The following is a 12,774-nucleotide window of genomic DNA, read 5'->3' on the forward strand; positions in this document are numbered from 1 at the left end:
TCTTTGAAAATGGCAAATTTGTTCCGATATGGATAGTAGAGACTGCTGCCTGCATGTTGATGACATGAATGCAAACTGAGCAATTGATCCCTCTTGATTGGCTGGAGTTGCCTCTGTGGTCGTGGGAGAATTTTCCCAGTGGATTAGGCCTACTGGGTTTTTCACACTCACTTCCATTGATTGTTGTTGTGACTCATTGTATGCATGTATTTTCCATACATAATTATCAATTGATTGTCCGAACAAACATCGTTACATTTCAAAGGAGGTGACCAGAAAGTGAGTTGTTGTCAGTAGACGACTCTGCTTTTGTCTCAAAGAGGCTCACATTGATCAGCGACTGCAAACCTAAACTCCACTCACCACTTGCACCTGGACAACGACCTGAAGGAATTGTGCATTTTGAAAGAAAATGGGACAGTGTTGACACCAAGGAGGACTTTGTCCATCCTGGAGAGGGAGGTTAACTGGCTGGTCATGAGAAACCACTGGACTTTACCTGCTCAGCAGCAAACAGCAGACCCCAATCCAGAAGGACTCAAGGAACCAGATCTGCTTCTTTTGTTGACTGAATCCATCGATCTGTAGTATTGATACACTTTACTTGTGATGTCATTTCATTCATAGCATCCTCTCGTTTCACAACTAATCAACAGAAAGCACACTTCATTATTTGATCTGAAATGTAAATGTGTAAACATCACCTGACATAAAATCTTCAAATGTGGTCAACCTGAACTTCAGGAGATGGAAACATGAGAAAAAGTCCAAAACCAACCTCAACACTTCTATGAAACATGGCTGATATTATGTTGCACACTAAAATAAAACCTCTAATCAGTGAGAATCAAAAGGACAACAGCTAATAAAGAAATCCATTCAGCCATTTCAATACATAGCAGGAGTCATTTTGTCACATTTTCCCCATAAACTTAATTTCACCACAATAGGCACTTATGTCCATTTGGATTTGGAACTCTTTCTCTCTTTGAACAAGCCAATGGGGACGCTCCAACCGACCGACCGATGACCTCAAAGGGCCCGCCCCCACTCTGCTGCGGTCCAATCAAGTTCTGAATACCAGAAACCTTGGTAACCCCTCCCTCCATCTCCTGCTATAAAAACAGCTCGTCTCTGCCTGTTGGTCAGAGCTGCTGCTGACTTTGTTCAGAGAAACTCTTTGTTCACTGAGAGGAGAAATGGAACACAAAAGACTCAACCTGGACCAGGAAACCTTCTCTTGTTGCATCTGTTTGGATCTACTGAAGGACCCGGTGACTATTCCCTGTGGAAACAGCTACTGCATGAAGTGTATTGAAACCTACTGGGATAAGAAGGAGATCCACAGCTGCCCTCAGTGTAGGCAGACCTTTACACCGAGGCCTGTCCTGCTGAAAAACACCATGTTGGCAGTTTTGGTGGAGGAGCTGAAGAAGACTGGACTCCAAGCTGCTCCTGCTGGTCTCTGCTATGCTGGACCTGAAGATGTGGCCTGTGATTTCTGCACTGGGAGGAAACTGAAAGCCCTCAAGTCCTGTCTGGTGTGTCTGGCCTCTTACTGTGAGAAACACCTCCAGCCTCATTATGAATCACCAGCATTCAAGAAACATCAGCTGGTGGAGCCCTCCAACAAGCTCCAGGAGAACGTGTGCTCTCGTCATGATGAGGTGATGAAGATGTTCTGCCGTACTGATCAGCAGTCTATCTGTTATCTCTGCGCTGTGGAGGAACACAAAGGCCACGACACAGTCTCAGCTGCAGCAGAAAGGACTGAGAGGCAGAGAGAGTTGGATGTGAGTCGACTAAACATCCAGCAGAGAATCCAGGACAGAGACAAAGATGTGAAGCTGCTCCAACAGGAGGTGGAGGCTATCAACCACTCTGCTGATAAAGCACTGGAGGACAGTGAGGTGATGTTCACAGAGCTGATCCGTCTCATGGAGAAAAGACGCTCTGACGTGAAGCAGCAGGTCAGATCCCGGCAGGAAACTGAATTGAGTCGAGTCACAGAGCTTCAGGAGAAGCTGGAGCAGGAGATCAGTGAGCTGAAGAGGAAAGACGCTGAGCTGGAGAAGCTCTCACACACAGAGGATCACAACCAGTTTCTACACGACTACCCGTCGCTGTCACCACTCGGTGAGTCCACACACTCATCCAGCATCAACACCCGTCCTCTGCGCAACTTTGAGGACGTGACAGCGGCTGTGTCAGCGGTCAGAGATGACCTGCATGATGTTCTGACAGAGAAATGGATGAAGGTCTTGGCTAAAGGGACTGATGTGGTTGTTTCACTGCCGCAACCAGAGCCCAGGACCAGAGCTGAATTCTTAAAATATTCATGTGCACTCACACTGGATCCAAACACGGCACACAGAGACTTGATATTATCTGAGGGGAACAGGAAAGTAACAATGACGGTACCAGGACAGACCGTTCGTAATCACAGAGACAGATTCCAAGATTGGAATCAGGTCCTGAGTAGAGAGAGTCTGACTGGACGCTGTTACTGGGAGGTGGAGAACACTGGGGGGTTAATTTCTATAGCAGTCGCATACAAGAGTAACATCAGAAAAGGTAACCTGCAAGAAGTTGGGTTTGGATACAGTGATAAATCTTGGGCATTAGCAAGTGACAATAAGAGATATGAACTCATTCACAACAAAGTCCTAACTCGCGTCTCAGGTCCTCCGTCCTCCAAAGTAGGAGTGTACCTGGATCACGGAGCAGGTATACTGTCCTTCTATAGGGTCTCCAAGACCATGACTCTCCTCCACAGAGTCCAGACCAGGTTCACTGAGCCTCTCCATGCTGGATTTTCTTTAGATTTCTGTTACGGGGAATCTGTTGTGCTCTGTAAACTCAAATAGACAGAAACAGTTGAATTCAGTCTTTTAACTCTTCAACCCATTGTGTCTCCATGTTTGCTGCAGATTGTTGGTTCTTCACTGCTCTGAGATCAGCTGTCAAACATGACAGTTGATCATGTTCATGATAAAAAAAAAGTTATATTGGTACTGTAAACTACAATATTGGTATTTTGAAATTGAAACTGCAATAAATTTCTGAAAGCTCAATATTTTCGCACACATTTTTTCCCATTTTTGTTCATGAAGGGGTTTTTGTTTAATTTAGATATAATGAATCACATTAAGTACACAGTGTGTAGTTAGCGATAACCTCATTTAGTCAGACTGGTTGAAGTGAAACAATATTTCCCAAGACTACAATCAAACCACAGACACTGAAATCCTTATGTCAAAAAAGGCAATTTTGTAAACTCAAAGAAAGCCATAAAACAAGTATTTTAATCCTTGGCCATGATGGGACACAATCTGGATTTGCATCATGTTTCACATTCACTTTGAATGTAAAGCATCACATTTTATTTGATTTATGGATTACATATAATTTCCCACTGAGGATCAAACATGCCTCCTGACACAAACCAGAAAAAAATAGGAATTTTCAAAACTTCTGTCAAACATCAGAATACAGAATATTGTCTTTGAAAATGGCAAATTTGTTCTGATATGGATAGTAGAGACTGCTGCCTGCATGTTGATGACATGAATGCAAACTGAGCAATTGATCCCTCTTGATTGGCTGGAGTTGCCTCGGTGGTCGTGGGAGAACTTTCCCAGTGGATTAGGCCTACTGGGTTTTTCACACTCACTTCCATTGATTGTTGTTGTGACTCATTGTATGCATGTATTTTTCATACATAATTATCACTTGATTGTCCGAACAAACATTGTTACATTTCAAAGGAGGTGACCAGAAAGTGAGTTGTTGTCAGTAGACGACTCTGCTTTCGTCTCAAAGAGGCTCACATTGATCAGCGACTGCAAACCTAAACTCCACTCACCACTTGCACCTGGACAACGACCTGAAGGAATTGTGCATTTTGAAAGAAAATGGGACAGTGTTGACACCAAGGAGGACTTTGTCCATCCTGGAGAGGGAGGTTAACTGGCTGGTCATGAGAAACCACTGGACTTTACCTGCTCAGCAGCAAACAGCAGACCCCAATCCAGAAGGACTCAAGGAACCAGATCTGCTTCTTTTGTTGACTGAATCCATCGATCTGTAGTATTGATACACTTTACTTGTGATGTCATTTCATTCATAGCATCCTCTCGTTTCACAACTAATCAACAGAAAGCACACTTCATTATTTGATCTGAAATGTAAATGTGTAAACATCACCTGACATAAAATCTTCAAATGTGGTCAACCTGAACTTCAGGAGATGGAAACATGAGAAAAAGTCCAAAACCAACCTCAACACTTCTATGAAACATGACTGATATTATGTTGCACACTAAAATAAAACCTCTAATCAGTGAGAATCAAAAGGACAACAGCTAATAAAGAAATCCATTCAGCCATTTCAATACATAGCAGGAGTCATTTTGTCACATTTTCCCCATAAACTTAATTTCACCACAATAGGCACTTATGTCCATTTGGATTTGGAACTCTTTCTCTCTTTGAACGAGCCAATGGGGACGCTCCAACCGACCGACCAATGACCTCAAAGGGCCCGCCCCCACTCTGCTGCGGTCCAATCAAGTTCTGAATACCAGAAACCTTGGTAACCCCTCCCTCCATCTCCTGCTATAAAAACAGCTCGTCTCTGCCTGTTGGTCAGAGCTGCTGCTGACTTTGTTCAGAGAAACTCTTTGTTCACTGAGAGGAGAAATGGAACACAAAAGACTCAACCTGGACCAGGAAACCTTCTCTTGTTGCATCTGTTTGGATCTACTGAAGGACCCGGTGACTATTCCCTGTGGACACAGCTACTGCATGAAGTGTATTGAAACCTACTGGGATAAGAAGGAGATCCACAGCTGCCCTCAGTGTAGTCAGGCCTTTACACCGAGGCCCGTCCTGCTGAAAAACACCATGTTGGCAGTTTTGGTGGAGGAGCTGAAGAAGACTGGACTCCAAGCTGCTCCTGCTGGTCTCTGCTATGCTGGACCTGAAGATGTGCCCTGTGATTTCTGCACTGGGAGGAAACTGAAAGCCCTCAAGTCCTGTCTGGTGTGTCTGGCCTCTTACTGTGAGAAACACCTCCAGCCTCATTATGAATCACCAGCATTCAAGAAACATCAGCTGGTGGAGCCCTCCAACAAGCTCCAGGAGAACATGTGCTCTCGTCATGATGAGGTGATGAAGATGTTCTGCCGTACTGATCAGCAGTCTATCTGTTATCTCTGCGCTGTGGAGGAACACAAAGGCCACGACACAGTCTCAGCTGCAGCAGAAAGGACTGAGAGGCAGAGAGAGTTGGATGTGAGTCGACTAAACATCCAGCAGAGAATCCAGGACAGAGACAAAGATGTGAAGCTGCTCCAACAGGAGGTGGAGGCTATCAACCACTCTGCTGATAAAGCAGTGGAGGACAGTGAGGTGATGTTCACAGAGCTGATCCGTCTCATGGAGAAAAGACGCTCTGACGTGAAGCAGCAGGTCAGATCCCGGCAGGAAACTGAATTGAGTCGAGTCACAGAGCTTCAGGAGAAGCTGGAGCAGGAGATCAGTGAGCTGAAGAGGAAAGACGCTGAGCTGGAGAAGCTCTCACACACAGAGGATCACAACCAGTTTCTACACGACTACCCGTCGCTGTCACCACTCGGTGAGTCCACACACTCATCCAGCATCAACACCCGTCCTCTGCGCAACTTTGAGGACGTGACAGCGGCTGTGTCAGCGGTCAGAGATGACCTGCATGATGTTCTGACAGAGAAATGGAGGAAGGTCTTAGCTAAAGGGACTGATGTGGTTGTTTCACTGCCGCAACCAGAGCCCAGGACCAGAGCTGAATTCTTAAAATATTCATGTGCACTCACACTGGATCCAAACACGGCACACAGAGACTTGATATTATCTGAGGGGAACAGGAAAGTAACAATGACGGTACCAGGACAGACCGTTCGTAATCACAGAGACAGATTCCAAGATTGGAATCAGGTCCTGAGTAGAGAGAGTCTGACTGGACGCTGTTACTGGGAGGTGGAGAACACTGGGGGGTTAATTTCTATAGCAGTCGCATACAAGAGTAACATCAGAAAAGGTAACCTGCAAGAAGTTGGGTTTGGATACAGTGATAAATCTTGGGCATTAGCAAGTGACAATAAGAGATATGAACTCATTCACAACAAAGTCCTAACTCGCATCTCAGGTCCTCCGTCCTCCAAAGTAGGAGTGTACCTGGATCACGGAGCAGGTATACTGTCCTTCTATAGGGTCTCCAAGACCATGACTCTCCTCCACAGAGTCCAGACCAGGTTCACTGAGCCTCTCCATGCTGGATTTTCTTTAGATTTCTGTTACGGGGAATCTGTTGTGCTCTGTAAACTCAAATAGACAGAAACAGTTGAATTCAGTCTTTTAACTCTTCAACCCATTGTGTCTCCATGTTTGCTGCAGATTGTTGGTTCTTCACTGCTCTGAGATCAGCTGTCAAACATGACAGTTGATCATGTTCATGATAAAAAAAAAGTTATATTGGTACTGTAAACTACAATATTGGTATTTTGAAATTGAAACTGCAATAAATTTCTGAAAGCTCAATATTTTCGCACACATTTTTTCCCATTTTTGTTCATGAAGGGGTTTTTGTTTAATTTAGATATAATGAATCACATTAAGTACACAGTGTGTAGTTAGCGATAACCTCATTTAGTCAGACTGGTTGAAGTGAAACAATATTTCCCAAGACTACAATCAAACCACAGACACTGAAATCCTTATGTCAAAAAAGGCAATTTTGTAAACTCAAAGAAAGCCATAAAACAAGTATTTTAATCCTTGGCCATGATGGGACACAATCTGGATTTGCATCATGTTTCACATTCACTTTGAATGTAAAGCATCACATTTTATTTGATTTATGGATTACATATAATTTCCCACTGAGGATCAAACATGCCTCCTGACACAAACCAGAAAAAAATAGGAATTTTCAAAACTTCTGTCAAACATCAGAATACAGAATATTGTCTTTGAAAATGGCAAATTTGTTCTGATATGGATAGTAGAGACTGCTGCCTGCATGTTGATGACATGAATGCAAACTGAGCAATTGATCCCTCTTGATTGGCTGGAGTTGCCTCGGTGGTCGTGGGAGAATTTTCCCAGTGGATTAGGCCTACTGGGTTTTTCACACTCACTTCCATTGATTGTTGTTGTGACTCATTGTATGCATGTATTTTTCATACATAATTATCACTTGATTGTCCGAACAAACATTGTTACATTTCAAAGGAGGTGACCAGAAAGTGAGTTGTTGTCAGTAGACGACTCTGCTTTCGTCTCAAAGAGGCTCACATTGATCAGCGACTGCAAACCTAAACTCCACTCACCACTTGCACCTGGACAACGACCTGAAGGAATTGTGCATTTTGAAAGAAAATGGGACAGTGTTGACACCAAGGAGGACTTTGTCCATCCTGGAGAGGGAGGTTAACTGGCTGGTCATGAGAAACCACTGGACTTTACCTGCTCAGCAGCAAACAGCAGACCCCAATCCAGAAGGACTCAAGGAACCAGATCTGCTTCTTTTGTTGACTGAATCCATCGATCTGTAGTATTGATACACTTTACTTGTGATGTCATTTCATTCATAGCATCCTCTCGTTTCACAACTAATCAACAGAAAGCACACTTCATTATTTGATCTGAAATGTAAATGTGTAAACATCACCTGACATAAAATCTTCAAATGTGGTCAACCTGAACTTCAGGAGATGGAAACATGAGAAAAAGTCCAAAACCAACCTCAACACTTCTATGAAACATGACTGATATTATGTTGCACACTAAAATAAAACCTCTAATCAGTGAGAATCAAAAGGACAACAGCTAATAAAGAAATCCATTCAGCCATTTCAATACATAGCAGGAGTCATTTTGTCACATTTTCCCCATAAACTTAATTTCACCACAATAGGCACTTATGTCCATTTGGATTTGGAACTCTTTCTCTCTTTGAACGAGCCAATGGGGACGCTCCAACCGACCGACCAATGACCTCAAAGGGCCCGCCCCCACTCTGCTGCGGTCCAATCAAGTTCTGAATACCAGAAACCTTGGTAACCCCTCCCTCCATCTCCTGCTATAAAAACAGCTCGTCTCTGCCTGTTGGTCAGAGCTGCTGCTGACTTTGTTCAGAGAAACTCTTTGTTCACTGAGAGGAGAAATGGAACACAAAAGACTCAACCTGGACCAGGAAACCTTCTCTTGTTGCATCTGTTTGGATCTACTGAAGGACCCGGTGACTATTCCCTGTGGACACAGCTACTGCATGAAGTGTATTGAAACCTACTGGGATAAGAAGGAGATCCACAGCTGCCCTCAGTGTAGTCAGGCCTTTACACCGAGGTCCGTCCTGCTGAAAAACACCATGTTGGCAGTTTTGGTGGAGGAGCTGAAGAAGACTGGACTCCAAGCTGCTCCTGCTGGTCTCTGCTATGCTGGACCTGAAGATGTGCCCTGTGATTTCTGCACTGGGAGGAAACTGAAAGCCCTCAAGTCCTGTCTGGTGTGTCTGGCCTCTTACTGTGAGAAACACCTCCAGCCTCATTATGAATCACCAGCATTCAAGAAACATCAGCTGGTGGAGCCCTCCAACAAGCTCCAGGAGAACATGTGCTCTCGTCATGATGAGGTGATGAAGATGTTCTGCCGTACTGATCAGCAGTCTATCTGTTATCTCTGCGCTGTGGAGGAACACAAAGGCCACGACACAGTCTCAGCTGCAGCAGAAAGGACTGAGAGGCAGAGAGAGTTGGATGTGAGTCGACTAAACATCCAGCAGAGAATCCAGGACAGAGACAAAGATGTGAAGCTGCTCCAACAGGAGGTGGAGGCTATCAACCACTCTGCTGATAAAGCAGTGGAGGACAGTGAGGTGATGTTCACAGAGCTGATCCGTCTCATGGAGAAAAGACGCTCTGACGTGAAGCAGCAGGTCAGATCCCGGCAGGAAACTGAATTGAGTCGAGTCACAGAGCTTCAGGAGAAGCTGGAGCAGGAGATCAGTGAGCTGAAGAGGAAAGACGCTGAGCTGGAGAAGCTCTCACACACAGAGGATCACAACCAGTTTCTACACGACTACCCGTCGCTGTCACCACTCGGTGAGTCCACACACTCATCCAGCATCAACACCCGTCCTCTGCGCAACTTTGAGGACGTGACAGCGGCTGTGTCAGCGGTCAGAGATGACCTGCATGATGTTCTGACAGAGAAATGGAGGAAGGTCTTAGCTAAAGGGACTGATGTGGTTGTTTCACTGCCGCAACCAGAGCCCAGGACCAGAGCTGAATTCTTAAAATATTCATGTGCACTCACACTGGATCCAAACACGGCACACAGAGACTTGATATTATCTGAGGGGAACAGGAAAGTAACAATGACGGTACCAGGACAGACCGTTCGTAATCACAGAGACAGATTCCAAGATTGGAATCAGGTCCTGAGTAGAGAGAGTCTGACTGGACGCTGTTACTGGGAGGTGGAGAACACTGGGGGGTTAATTTCTATAGCAGTCGCATACAAGAGTAACATCAGAAAAGGTAACCTGCAAGAAGTTGGGTTTGGATACAGTGATAAATCTTGGGCATTAGCAAGTGACAATAAGAGATATGAACTCATTCACAACAAAGTCCTAACTCGCATCTCAGGTCCTCCGTCCTCCAAAGTAGGAGTGTACCTGGATCACGGAGCAGGTATACTGTCCTTCTATAGGGTCTCCAAGACCATGACTCTCCTCCACAGAGTCCAGACCAGGTTCACTGAGCCTCTCCATGCTGGATTTTCTTTAGATTTCTGTTACGGGGAATCTGTTGTGCTCTGTAAACTCAAATAGACAGAAGTCAGTTAACAGTTGAATTCAGTCTTTTAACTCTTCAACCCATTGTGTCTCCATGTTTGCTGCAGATTGTTGGTTCTTCACTGCTCTGAGATCAGCTGTCAAACATGACAGTTGATCATGTTCATGATAAAAAAAAAGTTATATTGGTACTGTAAACTACAATATTGGTATTTTGAAATTGAAACTGCAATAAATTTCTGAAAGCTCAATATTTTCGCACACATTTTTTCCCATTTTTGTTCATGAAGGGGTTTTTGTTTAATTTAGATATAATGAATCACATTAAGTACACAATGTGTAGTTAGCGATAACCTCATTTAGTCAGACTGGTTGAAGTGAAACAATATTTCCCAAGACTACAATCAAACCACAGACACTGAAATCCTTATGTCAAAAAAGGCAATTTTGTAAACTCAAAGAAAGCCATAAAGCAAGTATTTTAATCCTTGGCCATGATGGGACACAATCTGGATTTGCATCATGTTTCACATTCACTTTGAATGTAAAGCATCACATTTTATTTGATTTATGGATTACATATAATTTCCCACTGAGGATCAAACATGCCTCCTGACACAAACCAGAAAAAAATAGGAATTTTCAAAACTTCTGTCAAACATCAGAATACAGAATATTGTCTTTGAAAATGGCAAATTTGTTCTGATATGGATAGTAGAGACTGCTGCCTGCATGTTGATGACATGAATGCAAACTGAGCAATTGATCCCTCTTGATTGGCTGGAGTTGCCTCGGTGGTCGTGGGAGAATTTCCCCAGTGGATTAGGCCTACTGGGTATTGAAACCTACTGGGATAAGAAGGAGATCCACAGCTGCCCTCAGTGTAGGCAGACCTTTACACCGAGGCCTGTCCTGCTGAAAAACACCATGTTGGCAGTTTTGGTGGAGGAGCTGAAGAAGACTGGGCTCCAAGCTGCTCCTGCTGGTCTCTGCTATGCTGGACCTGAAGATGTGGCCTGTGATTTCTGCACTGGGAGGAAACTGAAAGCCCTCAAGTCCTGTCTGGTGTGTCTGGCCTCTTACTGTGAGAAACACCTCCAGCCTCATTATGAATCACCAGCATTCAAGAAACATCAGCTGGTGGAGCCCTCCAACAAGCTCCAGGAGAACGTGTGCTCTCGTCATGATGAGGTGATGAAGATGTTCTGCCGTACTGATCAGCAGTCTATCTGTTATCTCTGCACTGTGGAGGAACACAAAGGCCACGACACAGTCTCAGCTGCAGCAGAAAGGACTGAGAGAGTTGGATGTGAGTCGACTAAACATCCAGCAGAGAATCCAGGACAGAGACAAAGATGTGAAGCTGCTCCAACAGGAGGTGGAGGCTATCAACCACTCTGCTGATAAAGCAGTGGAGGACAGTGAGGTGATGTTCACAGAGCTGATCCGTCTCATGGAGAAAAGACGCTCTGACGTGAAGCAGCAGGTCAGATCCCGGCAGGAAACTGAAGTGAGACGAGTCACAGAGCTTCAGGAGAAGCTGGAGCAGGAGATCAGTGAGCTGAAGAGGAAAGAGGCTGAGCTGGAGAAGCTCTCACACACAGAGGATCACAACCAGTTTCTACACGACTACCCGTCGCTGTCACCACTCGGTGAGTCCACACACTCATCCAGCATCAACACCCGTCCTCTGCGCAACTTTGAGGACGTGACAGCGGCTGTGTCAGCGGTCAGAGATGACCTGCATGATGTTCTGACAGAGAAATGGATGAAGGTCTTGGCTAAAGGGACTGATGTGGTTGTTTCACTGCCGCAACCAGAGCCCAGGACCAGAGCTGAATTCTTAAAATATTCATGTGCACTCACACTGGATCCAAACACGGCACACAGAGACTTGATATTATCTGAGGGGAACAGGAAAGTAACAATGACGGTACCAGGACAGACCGTTCGTAATCACAGAGACAGATTCCAAGATTGGAATCAGGTCCTGAGTAGAGAGAGTCTGACTGGACGCTGTTACTGGGAGGTGGAGAACACTGGGGGGTTAATTTCTATAGCAGTCGCATACAAGAGTAACATCAGAAAAGGTAACCTGCAAGAAGTTGGGTTTGGATACAGTGATAAATCTTGGGCATTAGCAAGATAACAGAGAGACAATAAGAGATATGAACTCATTCACAACAAAGTCCTAACTCGCGTCTCAGGTCCTCCGTCCTCCAAAGTAGGAGTGTACCTGGATCACGGAGCAGGTATACTGTCCTTCTATAGGGTCTCCAAGACCATGACTCTCCTCCACAGAGTCCAGACCAGGTTCACTGAGCCTCTCCATGCTGGATTTTCTTTAGATTTCTGTTACGGGGAATCTGTTGTGCTCTGTAAACTCAAATAGACAGAAGTCAGTTAACAGTTGAATTCAGTCTTTTAACTCTTCAACCCATTGTGTCTCCATGTTTGCTGCAGATTGTTGGTTCTTCACTGCTCTGAGATCAGCTGTCAAACATGACAGTTGATCATGTTCATGATTAAAAAAAAAGTTATATTGGTACTGTAAACTACAATATTGGTATTTTGACATTGAAACTGCAATAAATTTCTGAAAGCTCAATATTTTCGCACACATTTTTTTCCATTTTTGTTCATGAAGGGGTTTTTGTTTAATTTAGATACAATGAATCACATTAAGTACACAATGTGTAGTTAGCGATAACCTCATTTAGTCAGACTGGTTGAAGTAAAACAATATTTCCCAAGACTACAATCAAACCACAGACACTGAAATCCTTATGTCAAAAAAGGCAATTTTGTAAACTCAAAGATAAGCCATAAAACAAGTATTTTTATTCCTTGGCCATGATGGGACACAATCTGGATTTGCATCATGTTTCACATTCACTTTGAATGTAAGGCATCACATTTTATTTGATTTATGGATTACA

At 44.3% G+C, this 12,774-nt stretch overlaps 1 pseudogene across 1 annotated transcript; it reads left to right on the plus strand.

The window, feature by feature from the left end:
- Positions 1–1,199: 1,199 nt before the first annotated feature.
- Positions 1,200–12,227, plus strand: LOC311012424 (annotated as a pseudogene). The gene is made up of 4 exons: positions 1,200–2,816; positions 8,231–9,406; positions 9,713–9,792; positions 10,654–12,227. The product of its transcript is annotated as an uncharacterized misc_RNA (transcript).
- The last annotated feature ends 547 nt before the right edge of the window (positions 12,228–12,774 follow it).

This window comes from Eutrigla gurnardus, assembly GCF_963514095.1.
Source record: "Eutrigla gurnardus genome assembly, chromosome: 4".
Taxonomy (NCBI): Eukaryota; Metazoa; Chordata; class Actinopteri; order Perciformes; family Triglidae; genus Eutrigla; species Eutrigla gurnardus.